This window comes from Dromaius novaehollandiae, chromosome 20 (genome assembly GCF_036370855.1).
Source record: "Dromaius novaehollandiae isolate bDroNov1 chromosome 20, bDroNov1.hap1, whole genome shotgun sequence".
In the NCBI taxonomy this organism is placed as follows: Eukaryota; Metazoa; Chordata; class Aves; order Casuariiformes; family Dromaiidae; genus Dromaius; species Dromaius novaehollandiae.
The window spans coordinates 1,171,749-1,177,787 of record NC_088117.1 but is presented as its reverse complement, the minus strand read 5'-3'; positions in this window follow the sequence as shown (position 1 = coordinate 1,177,787).

Genomic DNA, 6,039 nt, shown 5'->3' with positions numbered 1-6,039 from the left:
AATTGACCTTCCCTCAAGCTCAGACTGTCTTGGCCATAGATTTAGATACTAGATCATCTTGAGCAGCAATAAAACAATATGGAAAGACACTGTGGAATACACAGTAGACAAGATATTATGAACAATTAAAAGGGATTATACACTTCTACAGAAATACATGCATTAGTGTGAGAAAGCTGCTGAAGAGGCGGGGGAATTACTTAACATATTTACCAAAAAACCCCAGTAGTTGGAGAATACTTTATACAGGTCAGAAATTTACAAAGATTTAATACTTATATATTAAAAGAGTAAAAATAAGAATCTGATCTTTATAAACTATTCTGTGGGTTTTCAGGTTTGTTTGATCATTTTTTCTTCAACAAAGGAGCCTGACAGCATTTCAGGGCTCTGTTGTTAGCACTGTTTAGCTGGAATGACTTGACCAGCTTTCTGAGCTTTGACACTTAGGAAAAAACCCACAACCAAAACATTATAGGGCATTTAAACAGTGTTGGAAGGATCTTCTGGATGTTATTTTTGATGCGAAAAGTAGAGGTAAAGAGTACACTAGCAAGTTCTTGCAGTCCCTGCTCTCTGGAAAAGTCTTTTTTAACTGATGGACTGGAAGTGGTCTATCCACCACTAAAGTCTATCTACCAAACCAGTGTGTAGTGTGTAGCTGCTATACTTCACAGTATATTCAGGACTGTTTTTCTACATCTCCTTCAAAATACTTTCAAAAACATATTAAGTCTGCTGACAGAGATGGTTCCAGTGTGTAGCATCTAGGTCACCATTTCAAGTGTCCCCAGGCTGACAGAAGGCCAAAACTATCAATCTGTTACTCTGTGATATGATAATGACCATTCGCACTTCACAGATACAACATGTCTAAACTGGGCCTGTCCTTTCTATCTCCTTCCATTCCTTCTATCGCCTTTCTGTATGCTTTTCTGTCTTTCTGCTCCCTTAGGTGTTCAATTTCTTTCTAGTCCCTGCATTGTGTATCATTCTCTTCTACTCCCCGTCATTCCCATCTATTCAGAACTATTCCTCATAATTTCTTTCTATTCCTAGCTATTCCTTACTATACCCCCTTCTATTCTGCATCTATTCCCTGCAATTTCCTATTATTCCATCTGTTCCCCATCATTTCTACTCCCTAATTTCCCCCATCATTCCCATCTATTCCCAGTATATTCCCTATCATTCTCTATTTCCCATTATTTCCTTCTCTTCCCACGTATTCTCCACCATTGCCTTCCATCTGTAGCAAGAATGTGCACATGGGCTGTATAGTTATCATTAGCCAGTGAACTTTTAACTGTGTTATTTTGGTGCATCCCTTGCAGCCAAGGACGCCCCTGTTTTGCATAACTGGTCACCAGATGGTCTGGCAGGGTTCATATGCTTGGAGATGGTGTCCAAGAGAAGCTGCTCCAACAAAACAGTTCAAACAGCCCATCATAACATTTTTTAAGAACAAAAGCTTTCCATTAATTTTAAATAATCATTTTCTTCAATGTCAGTTTTCTTTTTTCTTTTTTCTTTTTCTTTTTTTTTTTTTTTTTTTTTTTTGTTCATGTAAACAAAAGTGAGGAACTAGAACTCCAGAAAACAGGAAGAGTTTTGAAGAGGAAGATATGGATGGCAGCTGTTAACAGTCACAATTCAGCAGTGAAGACTCAACACCTCACTCACCCAAGCTCTAACTACTGAGTTGCTCAGATGTTCAAAAGCAAAAGGGAAGGACAATGCCATTTAAGCAGTAAGTGCTTCTGCCAGGCTCTATCTTTAGAAGCTCAGTCTTTCATTTTGGTTTCAAGAAAATAAATAGCATGACTTGAAATACATACATCAAGGATTCTTTCATCTGTCAGTAGTTCCAGAATGGATTAACCATTGAAAACAATTTGACTAAGGAACACCTTGTGAGCAAAGACATTTTCACTGGAAGGTATGTATATATTGATTTCATTAGTCAAACAAGCTCAAATGCCTCATTGGTCTAGGAGTTTTATCAGATATCTGATCCTTTCATATTTTAGGAAAATTCCTAATCTTTTCTCAAGTCAAATCTTTTAACATAAATAAGCAATATATTGCCATTAAAGTGGTAAAATCTCTGCTGTTTGTGGGTTGGGCTATAATTTATCAGATCCGACCTGTGCCCTTCAGCTTTATTTGCTGCTTCTGCAGCATCTATCAAGGCACATTCTGCTCCGAACATGTTTTTTTATTATCACTTCATTATTCTTCTCTATCACTTTGAGGATGATGCAAAAATTAAGCTGAGTGGAGTAGCTGCTACTTTGTCTCCATTCCAGTGTCCTGCTTTGACTGGCCCATGATGGTTGCTTAGAGAAGTCAGCATGCCTGTCAGGGTGCAGGACAGTCAGCAACACACTGTGTGCTTAAAGACAGAGTCTGACCGAACTCAAGCTGGTTGGTTACCCTTCTGTGGCATGCACCGTGCCGTTTTCCCAGAAGCCTCTACCATTCCCCCAGATCATTTTTATTGTTTTCTAGTGGTTCCGATTCACAGTCTTCAGGACTTCCCTTTCTAAGTCTGTTCCCATTTCCATCCCAAACATATGAAAAAATAGTAGTAAAAACAGAGTGTTCTGTATACACGTGTTGCAGTTCTCATACATCAAATGCTGTAAAAGCAGAAGTGTGTAAGTGGGTGAAAGGTAGCTTCCAGAAAAGAGTGAAACTCAAAAGCTTTAATTATATGCAGGAGTGTAACAAAACTTTATGAAAGGAACAGGAAGAAGAAAAAGCACTTGATTAAGGTGCAAGGGAAATCTCCCGTTATTAAGAACAGTTTCATTTATTCCCATATAATCTGGGAAGTACACCACTGATATCTTATCTTGGGAAAACCGCTAGAAGATGTTTAGAACCCATACTGATAAGCATGTATGCTTCATATAAATCATCTCCAGTTGGACAGGCCTCACTCCCTTCACAGGTTTTACAAGTACCCAGATTTAAAAGACCCATCCTGGACCGACTTTTTAGTGGCTGGACAGCCACTAAAAGACAGATCAGCCTCAGAATGGCAGCAGTTCCTTATTTATCTTCACATTTCAGATTCCTCATTGTGGCTCATATGCGAGCATCTCATATGGTGACAGCACTTTAATTTCTTGTATAAATCCACTATGCCAGTCTTCTACTGCTGTGTAGTGTGTGCATGTGTATAACGTGTATAATGTCCTTTTTTTTGTCAATGACAAATGCTGCAGTTTACCTGAACCACAGTAGGGTGGTATCAATGATTCAATGCACAAAGGTCAGAAATCTCATAGATTTCTATTCTAATATGCAGATAGAGGTAAAGTTTGTACTGAAAGCCCCGTTCCTCCTAGCTTGTTAGATGTATTGAGGTTCTTCAGCTTGGAAAGTTGTATATTTATGATTTCAGTAATGAACATTAGTCTTCAGGAGCATCTTCCTTTTGTTCTGTGCTCACCTGAAAGATTCTTCTCTCTTGAAACTGACTGTAATGACACATTAGTAGCTCTCTTAAAGCTGATGGTTTTACAGACACAGCTATTCAAGGGAATAACTGAATTTTTTTTGTTTAAATTGTAACCAAAACACATTTTACTGAGCCATTACAAGGAAGACATTCCAGCTCAGTAAAACATGCACAAACAACTGTACACACATACTAGTGACTGTCAGACCTACCCAGCAATCCCGAACACTCATGCCTATGCCGCTCCTTCCAGGATTTCCTTCTGCAAGCTTCACTGCAAGTGAAGATTTCATGGCAATGAATGCAAGATGTCAGCTGAACACCAACAGAACGTCCGCACTGATAGCAGTATTTAAAAAACGGCGTCCTAGAACAAAGGCAGTTATAAAAAAAAAGCACAATATTGTTTGTTTGAAGTTTTTTCTTAGTCTGACAACGTTTGTTCATCACAGTAAAATTATATCAAAATGGCTCACAATATAGAAATATAAATGTCGTAATATTCACGGATAAAGAAACAGGAGACCCTGCAGCTTATCCTAGGAGTATTTGGGGACCGGGCTGCACACCAGCCCCTAGAAAAGTCAAACGTCCTAGTGAGGAACACTCCCAAGCCTTTACCAAATCAACATCTGCATCCTAGTGCATGGTGTGCTTCAGTTTGCTCGTAACAACCGAGTCTGGAGGTATTCACTTTCAAACTGGCAGGCAGGGCAGACAATATGCGGCCAGAAATAAAGCCAAGCAGGCAGACTTAAAAAAACTGACAGAACCTACTGGAATATTGCAGAGGCAAACAGGGCTACAGCCAGGTCCCTGCAACACAGCAAAGCTGGAAGAAGCAGCAAAGAGTGCTTAGGCAAAGATTTTCAGTGGGACTGGGAAGTAGAATGTTACTAAGTGCAAATTGGCCTATGTACCTATATCCTTTTCAGAGCATTTAAGAATCCCTTACAGCACCGATTTCCCTAATGTGGTCTGAGCCAAATTGTTCTGCACTTATGAAATTTGACCACAACATAAAGCCAAAGGTGATTTCATGCAATAGATTCATTCATGTGTTAGTATAATTTTAAAGAGCTAAGAGGCATCAGAGGCAACACTGGATGCATTACACTTAACACCAAATCAGATTTTGTAGCATTCTAGTCATGTGACATGGATTCCATTAAATGCCTTGCTAAGGGAGGTAGCAGGCAATGACCCAGACAACTCCTGTCAGTATCCAGTCAAAGCACAGCCACAGTCCAACAGAGGTCTTTACAAAAACAATTCATCCAACTTGAATTGGAAACTGCAGCAACTTTTCTGCAGAGTCCCCAGAAGAGAAAAAGACCAAGGATCAGTTCCCTGAGAGTAACAAATGTTCTATGAGAGGATAGCTACAGTGTGGGCACAGTGGTAGTCAGCAGAGGATAAGCCACAGCTAAATAGGAACAATGATATCAAGGAACTCCAGTTACTGTACAGATAAGCTGGTAAATTGTTCCCATCCTTCCATGGAGCCAAGAACAGAGGGTGGCAAACAAGGAGCTTGGGTAGAATCAGGCCTTTGCAGGGAAAGAGTTTCAGGAGAGAGTGGCAGGATCCCTGAAATAATAAGTTGTCTACCAGTTGCTGTCTCCTTTGGCTGTAAATTTAAAGGCCTGTCCAATTACAAATCATAACCTTGCATATTTGCCTAGGGCTGTATGTTGAGAACATGATACAAGTCTTGCACTTGGAAGTTTATGGGAAATTCCCATTCTTGGGCTATAGTGACCAGACAGGCAGCTGTTGAAACTAATTGAGAAAACAAAACTTGCACAATTCTGGCAAAGGAAATGGCTAGCAATTTTCACTGAGATCTCATCTCTGCCTGCAAGTCATCCCTAACATCTATTTGTAAAACGTTTGTGTGCTGCTTTAACCTTCCAGATTTCATTTTAGTTCTTGGTTTACATTCTTCCGGCTATTTCTGCATCTTATGCTACTGTTGATCCATTTTGGTTCAGCAGAAATACTACCTCACAACTTATGCCCGCGAAAAGTGCCTCAGTTCCTGACCATGATTCAAATTCTCACTTGATTCAAATACTGAGACAAAGTTCAGGATGATGAGAGTGCCTTGCTCAGAAGAAACTGATGACAGAGTACAGTATCCTTGAGCCAACTATTTCCTCCGTAACTCAAACCGCTGAGAATGCTACAATTCCAAGACTAATGTTCAAACTCTAGAAGTCTTTCCTGATTTAGAGACCAGAAATGCAAGCCACAAAACTTGTCTGTGTCCATTTCTTAGTATTTGTAAGCTACCCTAAGCCACTGATGTCATGAATTAGCTTAAGATACCAGGCCACACTGCTTATCACGAGAAGACTGAATATTATGCAGACTCTCCTGGCAGAGTCTGAAGCTGAAAAGGAATGATGTGATCAGAACAGAGGAAGAAGCTGTCTGTAGCTGACAAGACTGGACACACTAAAGAGGAAACAATTAGAAAAGAAAAAACATGGTAGGGTGACATTAAGCCTGGTGAGGAAAAAACAGGACATAATATTTTTGGCTAAGAACAGTCAACACTTGCATGC